Source organism: Panthera uncia, assembly GCF_023721935.1.
Source record: "Panthera uncia isolate 11264 chromosome C1 unlocalized genomic scaffold, Puncia_PCG_1.0 HiC_scaffold_4, whole genome shotgun sequence".
In the NCBI taxonomy this organism is placed as follows: domain Eukaryota; kingdom Metazoa; phylum Chordata; class Mammalia; order Carnivora; family Felidae; genus Panthera; species Panthera uncia.
This window is the reverse complement of record NW_026057585.1, coordinates 45336187-45349680: the sequence shown is the minus strand read 5'-3', so window position 1 is coordinate 45349680 and position 13494 is coordinate 45336187.

The window sequence follows — 13494 nt, the reverse complement described above, 5'->3', positions numbered from 1 at the left end:
CGGCTCCTGGTCTCTCGAAGGCAGTATACATAATGAAAAGGAAATTTAAATGACTTTTTTCCAGAAGTGTGGAACAATTTAGTAGTCTCTAGAAAATGAATATCAATGGGCACCTTGGTAGTCATATGAAACTTGTTAAAATTTGGTCAGCTTATAACTCCCTGAAGTTCCCCCTGTAAAAGGAACTTGTATTTGTGTTTAGAATGTCTTTTTTTTTTTCCTTTAAAATTGTAAGAATTCTTAATCTTACATTGCCTATTTGGGTATTTATGTTGACTAGATTGTAAATGTTCCTAATTCATTATTGTATCTAGACTACTGTGGAAGAATCAAGTTTGGGGAATGTTTAAGGAATTAAAATAAGAATATTCATGAGATCACTAATACCAAAAACCTAACTAGGTTAATTCCTAATAGGTCAATATCTCATAATTACCATATATTGAACATTGACTCTCTATTGAGTGCTATCGTGATCATTTCCCTTATATTATCCCATTCTATATTGGTGATCATATGGGAAGATAGTTTTCATTTTCCCTTCCCTGCAGATGAAGAAACTGAGGCTCAAGGAAGCTAAGCATCTGGAAAAATTAAATGCCAATTAAATGCCAGAAAGGGGATTCATACTCAGGCCAGTAGACTAAATCATGTGCATTTGTCCAGCACACATATAACCCATTCATTTATTCACTTAGTCATTAAAAGTCTGAGTTTCTAGGGATGCTGGGGTGGCTGAGTCAGTTGAGTGTCTGACTCTTGATTCTGCTCAGGTCATGGTCCCAGAGTCATAGGATAGAGTCTGCATCAAGATTCTGTGCTGTTAGGGGGCGCCTGGGTGGCGCAGTCGGTTAAGCGTCCGACTTCAGCCAGGTCACAATCTCGCGGTCCGTGAGTTCGAGCCCCGCGTCAGGCTCTGGGCTGATGGCTCGGAGCCTGGAGCCTGTTTCCGATTCTGTGTCTCCCTCTCTCTCTGCCCCTCCCCCGTTCATGCTCTGTCTCTCTCTGTCCCAAAAATAAATAAAAAAAAAAAACAAAACGTTGAAGATTCTGTGCTGTTAGCATGAAGGCTGTTCAGGATTCTCTCCCTCTCCCCCTTCCCCCTCCCCCTCCCTTTGCCCCTTTCTCCAGCTGGCATGTGCCATCTCTCTTAAAAGAAACAAGTCTGAGTTTGTAATATGTAGCAGGCTGAAAAGAAAACAATAAAAAGACAAAGTTTATGTTTAAGTTCAATTTAGATCAACAAAATGTTATCAGGATTTCCTAGGCTAGTTATTGTGTCTGATACTAGTGATAATTAGTTAAATAATTAGAAAGCATGTCTTAAATTCTTTTTTTTCCCAATATATGAAATTTATTGTCAAATTGGTTTCCATACAACACCCAGTGCTCATCCCAAAAGCTGTCCTCCTCAATACCCATCCCCCACCCTCCCCTCCCTCCCACCCCCCATCAACCCTCAGTTTGTTCTCAGTTTTTAAGAGTCTCTTATGCTTTGGCTCTCTCCCACTCTAACCTCTTTTTTTTTTTTTTTCCCTCCCCTCCCCCATGGGTTTCTGTTAAGCTTCTCAGGATCCACATAAGTGTGAAACCATATGGTATCTGTCTTTCTCTGTATGGCTTATTTCACTTAGCATCACACTCTCCAGTTCCATCCACGTTGCTACAAAAGGCCATATTTCATTCTTTCTCATTGCCACATAGTATTCCATTGTGTATATAAACACATTCTTTATCCATTTCTTTATCCATTCATCAGTTGATGGACATTTAGGCTCTTTCCACAATTTGGCTATTGTTGAGAGTGCTGCTATAAACATTGGGGTACAAGTGCCCCTATGCATCAGTACTCCTGTATCCCTTGGGTAAATTCCTAGCAGTGCTATTGCTGGGTCATAGGGTAAGTCTATTTTTAACTTTCTGAGGAACCTCCACACTGCTTTCCAGAGCGGCTGCACCAATTTGCATTCCCACCAATAGTGCAAGAGGGTTCCCATTTCTCCACATCCTCTCCAGCATCTATAGTCTCCTGATTTGTTCATTTTGGCCACTCTGACTGGCGTGAGGTGATATCTGAGTGTGGTTTTGATTTGTATTTCCCTGATAAGGAGCGACGTTGAACATCTTTTCATGTGCCTGGTGGCCATCTGGATGTCTTCTTTAGAGAAGTGTCTATTCGTGTTTTCTGCCCATTTCTTCACTGGGTTATTTGTTTTTCGAGTGTGGAGTTTGGTGAGCTCTTTATAGATTTTGGATACTTGCCCTTTGTCCGATATGTCATTTGCAAATATCTTTTCCCATTCCGTTGGTTGCCTTTTAGTTTTGTTGGTTGTTTCCTTTGCTGTGCAGAAGCTTTTTATCTTCATAAGGTCCCAGTAATTCATTTTTGATTTTAATTCCCTTGCCTTTGGAGATGTGTCGAGTAAGAGATTGCTACGGCTGAGGTCAGAGAGGTCTTTTCCTGCTTTCTCCTCTAGGGTTTTGATGGTTTCCTGTCTTACATTCAGGTCCTTTATCCATTTTGAGTTTATTTTTGTGAATGGTGTGAGAAAGTGGTCTAGTTTCAACCTTCTGCATGTTGCTGTCCAGTTCTCCCAGCACCATTTGTTAAAGAGACTGTCTTTTTTCCATTGGATGTTCTTTCCTGCTTTGTCAAAGATGAGTTGGCCATACGTTTGTGGGTCTAGTTCTGGGGTTTCTATTCTATTCCATTGGTCTATGTGTCTGTTTTTGTGCCAATACTATGCTGTCTTGATGATGACAGCTTTGTAGTAGAGGCTAAAGTCTGGGATTGTGATGCCTCCTGTTTTGGTCTTCTTCAAAATGACTTTGGCTATTCGGGGCCTTTTGTGGTTCCATATGAATTTTAGGATTGCTTGTTCTAGTTTCGAGAAGAATGCTGGTGCAATTTTGATTGGGATTGCATTGAATGTGTAGATAGCTTTGGGTAGTATTGACATTTTGACAATATTTATTCTCCCAATCCATGAGCACGGAATGTCTTTCCATTTCTTTATATCTTCTTCAATTTCCTTCATAAGCTTTCTATAGTTTTCAGCATACAGATCTTTTACATCTTTGGTTAGATTTATTCCTAGGTATTTTATGCTTCTTGGTGCAATTGTGAATGGGATCAGTTTCTTTATTTGTCTTTCTGTTGCTTCATTGTTAGTGTATAAGAATGCAACTGATTTCTGTACATTGATTTTGTATCCTGCAACTTTGCTGAATTCATGTATCAGTTCTAGCAGACTTTTGGTGGAGTCTGTCGGATTTTCCATGTGTAATATCATGTCATCTGCAAAAAACGAAAGCTTGACTTCATCTTTGCCAATTTTGATGCCTTTGATTTCCTTTTGTTGTCTGATTGCTGATGCTAGAACTTCCAACACTATATTAAACAACAGCGGTGAGAGTGGGCATCCCTGTCGTGTTCCTGATCTCAGGGAAAAAGCTCTCAGTTTTTCCCCATTGAGGATGATGTTAGCTGTGGGCTTTTCATAAATGGCTTTTATGATGTTTAAGTATGTTCCTTCTATCCCGACTTTCTCAAGGGTTTTTATTAAGAAAGGGTGCTGGATTTTGTCAAAGGCCTTTTCTGCATCGATTGACAGGATCATATGGTTCTTCCCTTTTTTTTTATTAATGTGATGTATCACGTTGATTGATTTGCGAATGTTGAACCAGCCCTGCATCCCAGGAATGAATCCTACTTGATCATGGTGAATAATTCTTTTTATATGCCGTTGAATTCGATTTGCTAGTATCTTACTGAGAATTTTTGCATCCATATTCATCAGGGATATTGGCCTGTAGTTCTCTTTTTTTACTGGGTCTCTGTCTGGTTTAGGAATCAAAGTAATACTGGCTTCATAGAACGAGTCTGGAAGTTTTTCTTCCCTTTCTATTTCTTGGAATAGCTTGAGAAGGATAGGTATTATCTCTGCTTTAAGCATCTGGTAGAACTCCCCTGGGAAGCCATCTGGTCCTGGACTCTTATTTGTTGGGAGATTTTTGATAACCGATTCAATTTCTTCGCTGGTTATGGGTCTGTTCAAGCTTTCTATTTCCTCCTGATTGAGGTTTGGAAGAGTGTGGGTGTTTAGGAATTTGTCCATTTCTTCCAGGTTGTCCAATTTGTTGGCATATAATGTTTCATAGTATTCCCTGATAATTGTTTGTATCTCTGAGGGATTGGTTGTCATAATTCCATTTTCATTCATGATTTTATCTATTTGGGTCATCTCCCTTTTCTTTTTGAGAAGCCTGGCTAGAGGTTTGTCAAGTTTGTTTATTTTTTCAAAAAACCAACTCTTGGTTTTGTTGATCGGCTCTACAGTTTTTTTAGATTCTATACTGTTTATTTCTGCTCTGATCTTTATTCTTTCTCTTCTTCTGCTGGGTTTAGGCTGCCTTTGCTGTTCTGCTTCTAGTTCCTTTAGGTGTGCTGTTAGATTTTGTATTTGGGATTTTTCTTGTTTCTTGAGATAGGCCTGGATTACAATGTATTTTCCTCTCAGGACTGCCTTCACTGTGTCCCAAAGCGTTTGGATTGTTGTATTTTCATTTCCGTTTGTTTCCATATATTTTTTAATTTCTTCTCTAATTGCCTGGTTGACCCACTCATTCTTTAGTAGGGTGTTCTTTAACCTCCATGCTTTTGGAGGTTTTCCAGACTTTTTCCTGTGGTTGATTTCAAGCTTCATAGCATTGTGGTCTGAAAGTATGCATGGTATAATTTCAATTCTTGTAAACTTACGAAGGGCTGTTCTGTGACCCAGTATATGATCTATCTTGGAGAATGTTCCATGTGCACTCGAGAAGAAAGTATATTCTGTTGCTTTGGGATGCAGAGTTCTAAATATATCTGTCAAGTCCATCTGATCCAATGTATCATTCAGGGCCCTTGTTTCTTTATTGACCGTGTGTCTAGATGATCTTTCCATTTCTGTAAGTGGAGTGCTAAAGTCCCCTGCAATGACCACATTCTTATCAATAAGGTTGCTTATGTTTATGAGTAATTGTTTTATATATTTGGGGGCTCCGGTATTCAGCGCATAGACATTTATAATTGTTAGCTGTTCCTGATGGATAGACCCTGTAATTATTATATAATGCCCTTCTTCATCTCTTGTTACAGCCTTTAATTTAAAGTCTAGTTTGTCTGATATAAGTATGGCTACTCCAGCTTTCTTTTGGCTTCCAGGAGCATGATAAATAGTTCTCCATCCCCTCACTCTCAATCTAAAGGTGTCCTCAGGTCTAAAATGAGTCTCTTGTAGACAGAAAATAGATGGGTCTTGTTTTTTTATCCATTCTGATACCCTATGTCTTTTGGTTGGCGCATTTAATCCATTTACATTCAGTGCTATTATAGAAAGATACGGGTTTAGAGTCATTGTGATGTCTGTATGTTTTATGCTTGTGGTGATGTCTCTGGTACTTTGTCTCACAGGATCCTCCTTAGGATCTCTTGTAGGGCTGGTTTAGTGGTGACAAATTCCTTCAGTTTTTGTTTGTTTGGGAAGACCTTTATCTCTCCTTCTATTCTAAATGACAGACTTGCTGGATAAAGGATTCTCGGCTGCCTATTTTTTCTGTTTAGCACACTGAAGATATCTTGCCAATCCTTTCTGGCCTGCCAAGTTTCAAAAGAGAGATCAGTCACGAGTCTTATAGGTCTCCCTTTATATGTGAGGGCACATTTATCCCTTGCTGCTTTCAGAATTTTCTCTTTATCCTTGTATTTTGCCAGTTTCACTATGATATGTCGTGCAGAAGATCGATTCAAGTTACGTCTGAAGGGAGTTCTCTGTGCCTCTTGGATTTCAACGCCTTTTTCCTTCCCCAGTTCAGGGAAGTTCTCAGCTATAATTTCTTCAAGTACCCCTTCAGCACCTTTCCCTCTCTCTTCCTCCTCTGGGATACCAATTATGCGTATATTATTTCTTTTTAGTGTATCACTTAGTTCTCTAATTTTCCCCTCATACTCCTGGATTTTTTTATCTCTCTTTCTCTCAGCCTCCTCTTTTTCCATAACTTAATCTTCTAGTTCACCTATTCTCTCCTCTGCCTCTTCAATCCGAGCCGTCGTCATTTCCATTTTGTTTTGCATTTCGTTTAAAGCGCTTTTCAGCTCCTCGTGACTGTTCCTTAGTCCCTTGATCTCTGTAGCAAGAGATTCTCTGCTGTCCTCTATACTGTTTTCAAGCCCAGCGATTAATTTTATGACTATTATTCTAAATTCACTTTCTGTTATATTATTTAAATCCTTTTTGATCAGCTCATTAGCTGTTGTTATTTCCTGGAGATTCTTCTGAGGGGAATTCTTCCGTTTGGTCATTTTGGATAGTCCCTGGAGTGGTGAGGGCCTGCAGGGCACTTCCCCTGTGCTGTGGTGTATAACTGGAGTTGGTGGGTGGGGCGGCAGTCCGCCCTGATGTCTGCCCCCAGCCCACCGCTGGGGCCACAGTCAGACTGGTGTGTGCCTTCTCTTCCCCTCTCCTAGGGGCGGGATTCACTGTGGATGGCGTGGCCCGTCTGGGCTACTTGCACACCGCCAGGCTTGTGTTTCTGGGGATCTGGTGTATTAGCTGGAGTGGGTAGGCAAGGTGCACAGGAGCAGGAGGGGCAGGCTTAGCTCACTTCTCCTTAGGTGATCCACTTCAGGAGGGGCCCTGTGGCAGCGGGAGGGAGTCAGATCCGCTGCTGGAGGTTTGGCTCCACAGAAGCACAGAGTTGGGTGTGTGCGCGGAGCGAGCAAGTTCCCTGGCAGGAACTGGTTCCCTTTGGGATTTTGGCTGGGGGATGGGCAAGGGAGATGGTGCTGGCGAGCGCCTTTGTTCCCCACCAAACTGAGCTCTGTTGTCCAGGGGCTCAGCAGCTCTCCCTCCCTTTGTCCTCCAACCTTCACGCTTTCCTGAGCAGAGCAGTTAACTTATGACCTCCCAGATTCTAAGTCGCGCTTGCTGTCGGACCACACTCCGTCAGGCCCCTCCGCTTTTGCCAGCCAGACTCGGGGGCTCTGCTTGGCCGGCAGGCTGCCCCTCCGCCCCGGCTCCCTCCCGCCAGTCCGTGGAGCACGCACTGCCTCGCCGCCCTTCCTGCCCTCTTCCGTGGGCCTCTCATCTGCGCTTGGCTCCAGAGACTCCGTTCTGCTAATCCTCTGGTGGTTTTCTGGGTTATTTAGGCAGGTGTACGTGGAATCTAAGTGATCAGCAGGACGCGCGGTGAGCCCAGTGTCCTCCTACCCCGCCATCTTCCTATCTCGAGCAGCATGTGTTAAATTCAATAGCATGATATAGAGCACTTTAAGGGAATGAAGGGGAGATGGGAGATAGAAAGACAATGGAAGGTGTGGCTATTGATTTGGGTTTTAAAGGATATTGGAAAAGTTGAAGATGGGAGGAGCTTCTAAATGGAGTGAGAGTCTATACAAGATACAGAGATGAGAATGTATGCATATAAACACTGCATATTACTTAATGCAAGATTTGAGATGAAGCTGAAGAAGTAGACACAACTGCATATTGAGAAAATTGTGTCCAAGTCTGCCCAACATATAATGCTATTGTATACCTTAGTCTTTGCTCAGGCTTTCCTTTATATTTGACCTTCTCTCAACTCCTACAAATATTTAGCTATTAGAGGCTGAAGAACCTAAGGCTTAAGATTATGCACTCTGGAATCCCACTAACTGGGTTCAAATACCAATGTATTTGGGTTAATGAGTTGAGTGATCTGCAGCCAGTTTTGTCGTTGTTTTTGTTGTTCATCTATCATATGATATCATGTTTGCATTAAAGTAATTAATAAATGTTACTACATTTTTTAGAACTGCAGCTCCTGCATTAAGTCTAACTATCCCGTAGAATTAATTGGGCACTTCTTTATGTATCACTTCCACATACATATAGAACATACAAAAAAAAAAATTTTTAAATGTTTATTTACTTTTGAGAGAGAGGGAATGTGTATGCATGCACAAGGGGGAGGGGCAGAGAGAGGGAGACAGAGGATCCAAAGAAGGCTCTGTCAGTGTGGAGCTGTTGTACGGCTCCAACTCTCAAACCACGAGATCATGACCTGAGCTGAAATGGGACACTTAACCGACTGAGCCACCCAGGTGCCCCCAAAATAAAATAATTTAATAAAAAATTGAAGGTATAGTTTTCAATGCGTAAGCACTGGATATTTCAAGGTTTCATATTTTACTCAAACAATTAAAATCAACATGTTTTCTGGTTATCCCTTTAATACCTTAGACATTGTACAACATATCTCCTATAATTTTACATGCACACACACACATTCACATAAATAGGATGAAACAGTTAACAAAATCATCTTTTGAACTTCTACAAAGCAGCTGGGGAATTGTAACCAAAGTAGTTCTTTTACTGCTTTTGGCAAAAACTGATTATAGGTCTCATAAAATGATTTTAATAAAAATAGGAAATACCAGACTTATTGTATGAAATACTTTCCTGTGGAAATGTTTTTCATAGTCAAAAGTAAGAAAGTATTATCTATCGTTCAACTAAAAGATGCAAAATTATACAGAGGAAACAATTCGGAACTGGTCAAAATCTCATTAAAATTGTATGAGGAGAATTATGTATGCCCCATTTATAATTTTTCTTTATAGCAGAATATCAAGTAATCCATGATTTGAGAGCAAACTTTAGTTTTATCCTAGACCTACTTGACCTTGTAAGTGTTTCTTGATTTTAAAGGATGACATTTAATTAAAGCTGCCTTGCTGAAGTACGGTAATTATTGGTGCAGATAAAAGAGATTTACAGAAACCCAAGCCAGTGGATTGGTAAGAGCAACACAGATTTTTCTTAACATCATGATGTATCATTTGCAAATTGTGATATACTATCTAGCTTTGTATCATTTAAAAGCACATCAAGTTTGCTGGTTGAATTAGCACACACGATGGTGGAAGAGGCATTTCAATTAAGCCAAAGTCAAACAGACTTCAAGAATATTCTACCTTTATTTGTAATGCTGTGCATCAAATTATTCAAGCATTACAATGAAGAATAAGAACTCACAGAGTATAAAATCGGACCAATGTCTCTCTCCTTAATAGATGATATCTTTCCTTCTTCATAGTTTGCTGCTCTTTAATGAATGACATTTAGTAATATGTATGAGTAATTGCCAAGTTTGCTGCTCATTACCTCTTTAAAAATCCAAGGAAGTAGTAAGCACACTTTGATCCTTTTATGAGAAAATAATTTCCATTATAAAGATTAAAACAAAATATGCGATTTTCATTTATAATTTAATAACTTAGTTACTGATTCTTTGTGATACCAAAATACTATGATTACCCTTTCAATTAGAATTGTGCACACTGTCAAAAAAACAAACAAACAAAGAAACAAACAAAAGGATTCAAAAGACAATCTATTTCTTTTATATAGAAAAATTTAAAATCCTTCAAAATAATACTTTAGTAGCAAGAGGTGTCCTAATAAAATTATGGGGTATGAGAAATATTCTTCATACCTATATTCATAGTTAATTATGGAAAAATAATGGATAGATATCAACTCTGTAAGCTTAGTGTGTGAAATCTAAAATAATAAATTTTCTTGATATTCTCTTAAGATTACATTCAAAATTATTTTAAACAGTTTTGATTTGTATATAAACTATAATTTTGATAGCTAATATGACTACAAAGAAAAATGCTAACACTTGTTTTACCAATTTTACTCTCATTGACGTTGTTTGATAGTTATTCCCATTAATCTCTCTTGACAGATTCTATATGTTAACATAGTACTTCATAATCATTTTTTGTTGGACCCAGGATACCAGGTATTCAGCATATTGTGTTCTGAATTGCTACCAGTGTATAATGAATTCTTGGTCCTTGAGGTATTTTATAGATGTTTTCAGAACTACCTTAATGACTAAGATGATAAATGGGTTTAAAATAACTTTAGCTAATTATACCTTTTCTATTTTCAATAAAGATGACATCTATCAGTTTACCTACATAGATCCTAGGTTATAATTATCATTCAATTTGATTTCTATAATCTCTAAAGCAGGTAGAAGACAAGCATATGTTATTAGAGTGAAACTTAGAGTTGTCACATTCTGGTGTTAATCTCCTCCAGGATCAGCTATTGATTTTATTCATGATTCTGGAAAGCATAACTTTTCTTCCAAGAAAGGTGACTGTGAAGATTAAAGTAGCATTTATTATATGAGTGCAACATGATGATAATGAAGATCATATTGTAAGGTACTAATGAACAATAATAAAACTAGCTACTCTGAGGTCCAAATGAAAATTAATGAAGAAAGACAGGATCCACCATTTAGGGAAAATCTAGCTCTCTTCATTTGTAGGTGAAAAACAGTTGAAAAGTCAAAGTTGCATAATAGGAAGGCATGGTATTAGTCTGATTCTCACCACTCTTTTCTGATAAAATATAAGACACGATATGACACGCTTTTGCTAGAAAATTCCTTTACAAACATTGATTTAATGACTACTATGTGCCAAGGAATGAGGTTCATTCAATTGTTATTCTTCAAATCTTTTAACCACATTTACATCCCAAACTTTTGGCAACAGGATAGCCCCTTTTTGATTCTGCTGAAGAAGAAAAAGAAGTAATGCATAGGTAGCAAAACTTAATTACCCTTACATTTTTGGATCATGCTTACTTTTCTTGTTTTTATTTTGAATTAATATTTTAATATAAATCTTTCAACTAAAAAAAAATCTGTTTCCTGTTATTTTGAAGCATAAATTGAGGCACCTGTGTAGTTGAGTTGGTTGAGCATCTGACTCTTGATTTAAGCTCAGGTAATGGTCACAGGGTTGTGGAATTGAGTCCGTCATCATGTTCTGTGTTCAGCATGGAGCCTGCTTAAGCTTTTCTGTGTGTGTGTGTGTGTGTGTGTGTGTGTGTGTCTGCCCCTCTCTCCTGCTCACACACACTCTCTCTCTCCCTAAGATAAAATAAAATAAAATTAAATTAAATTAAAATTACAAAGGAGGAAATTGAGATTCAAAGAGGTTACAAGTTGTAATTAATACCATATAGAAAGATGTTCATATCCCATGTTTTTTTCATAAGGGATTTCTGACAGCACAAGGTTAAATGAAGGTAAGAGAAAGGTGGTGCGACATTAGGTTAAGGGGAGATCAGAGCAACAAGATGTTTTGGAGAAGAGTTGTGCAAACACTTGAATAAAGTAAGAACAAAAACCATTGAGAAGGAAAAGAGAGAAGACACAGTAGAAAGAGGTGATAGAGCCTGTCATGAACAGAGAAGATGGGTTGAAAGAAACTCCTTTGAGAGAAGACATTCTCTTTAGAAATACTAACAGCAAGGAGGAAAGAGTAAGTAAAGTCCCGGAGACATATTTAGATAGAAAAAGGAAAATGAAGAGCACTTGCAATGAAAAGATGATCAGGGGCGCCTGGGTGGCTGAGTCGGTTATAAGCCTCTGACTTCGCTCAGGTCATGATCTCACGGTCTGTGAGTTTGAGCCCCATGTTGGGCTCTGTGCTGACAGCTCAGAGCCTGGAGTCTGCGCTTCAGATTCTGTGTCTCCCTCTCTCTCTGCCCCTCCTCCACTCACACTCTGTCTCTTTCTCCTTCAAAAATAAATAAACATTAAAAGAATTTAAAAAAAAGATGATCAAAAGATTAAAGGACTGAGTTACCTTATAGAGATTGGGGCCGTCAGGTAGTATAGAAGAATGAAAGAATAAGGGGAATCAACTAGAAATGTTAAAACTATTGCTAAGTAATATTGAATATCAGCTGAGAATTGGAATCCTTGATATCTAATTTTTGAACTGCATACATAGATATCTCCTACCAGCTTCTTTCTAGGGAAGAACTGATTGAAACAGAATCTGCTCTCCTAATGATGGGCCATGAAGCCAAATGACTGACTTTTAATAATAATGGCTATAAGTTATTGGTATTACATAAATGAGGGTTTTTTTTCACTCAAATATTTATACTAGATGAAGTAGAAATTATTATTCCCTTTTTATAGGCAATGAACTAATGTTAAGAGCTGTGAAGTCACATGTTCTATACCACATAGCCATCAAATATTCCAACTAAATTTTGAATCTAGAGCTAATTTGACTACAAATTTCGCGTTCTGCCAACTATGTAGCAATGCTTCATCTAGAGGGATGTGGTTCTCAAAACAAACAATGTGGACTCAAGGATCATGACAGTAGGTTATAGATAAATTTCTATTATAATAGAAATATGTAGAAATATATATAATAAATAGCAATATTTATCAATAGAAATTTATCAGCTGGGCAAGCAGGCTCTGCTCTCTACCTTGCTGTAGAACTATCTCAGGTGAATGTGCGCATGTAAACACAAACCCCAATGTTGCATTTTGAGTCATGGAGTTTGGGGGAAATTACTTTCTTCTAAAGGAGTAAAGACTCCTTAGTGAATATAAGATTTTAAAAGAAAACATTAATTTTTGGTAAATTTTGAGGGACTAAAATGGTCTCCCTTTGAGCACTATTAATCCAACAGTGGTCTTTTCAAAACCTCAATAAAATAGCAACGTGCTTTCTGACAGACGTGAACTCTTGGTACTTAACTCCTAAGAGGTATCATAGATTGACCTTCCAAGAACTCCAGCTACTTAATGCATAAAGATAATTCATTTGGTTGTCTTTCTTGTTTTATGTTGGTCTAAATTAGAAGGTAGAAATTCTATTTAGACTTCTAGACCCCACAAAAATAGCAGATTCCATTTTACCATTGAGGAAAGTCTAGGGAATAAAGTGAATTGGAGAATTACATGAGTCCATCATTGATACTTGTGATGGGTTTAGTGTTTCTATCAAATGAGATTTCCAGAATTGAAGATGCTAAATTTACTTTCTATAATTCCATGGAGACTGTAAGAATATAATTTATCTTTTATCAGACATTCCTGGGGTAAGTTGATTATGAATCACAAAGAACCAACCCAGGTTAAAAAAATGTTAGTAAATAGTGAGAAAGTTTCTCCCTGGCCATTTCTCAAATTCTTAAAACTGTTCTAAGTGGCTCAACCTTTTAGACCTCAGAAAACCCCAAGAAGCAGTATCTCAAAGACTCTATGATAAAGATATGATAGGCATGAAAGACAGTAGTTACTAAAAGATGAGTATTAGCAAAAAAAAAAATAATTAAAAATTAAAAAAAGAACTGAGTTCTAGACTTTTTTTTTTTTCTGTCCAGTAAGAAAGCCTCTTAAGAAACAGGCAGGCCAGAGTAGGGGTGGGGGGAGAGAGAAACTACCATTACAGAGTTAAGTTTTGTCTTTTTCTTCCCATGAGTGTTATTTTGGGTAATAGGATCTCAGTAACGATACCTCTCCTCTCATGCTGCTAATAGGGTATAAGATGAAGGCTAGCTATAGCATGATATAAACTGTGATCAGGTATATTTGATAAAGCAGAGACCTGGGAACATCCAATGC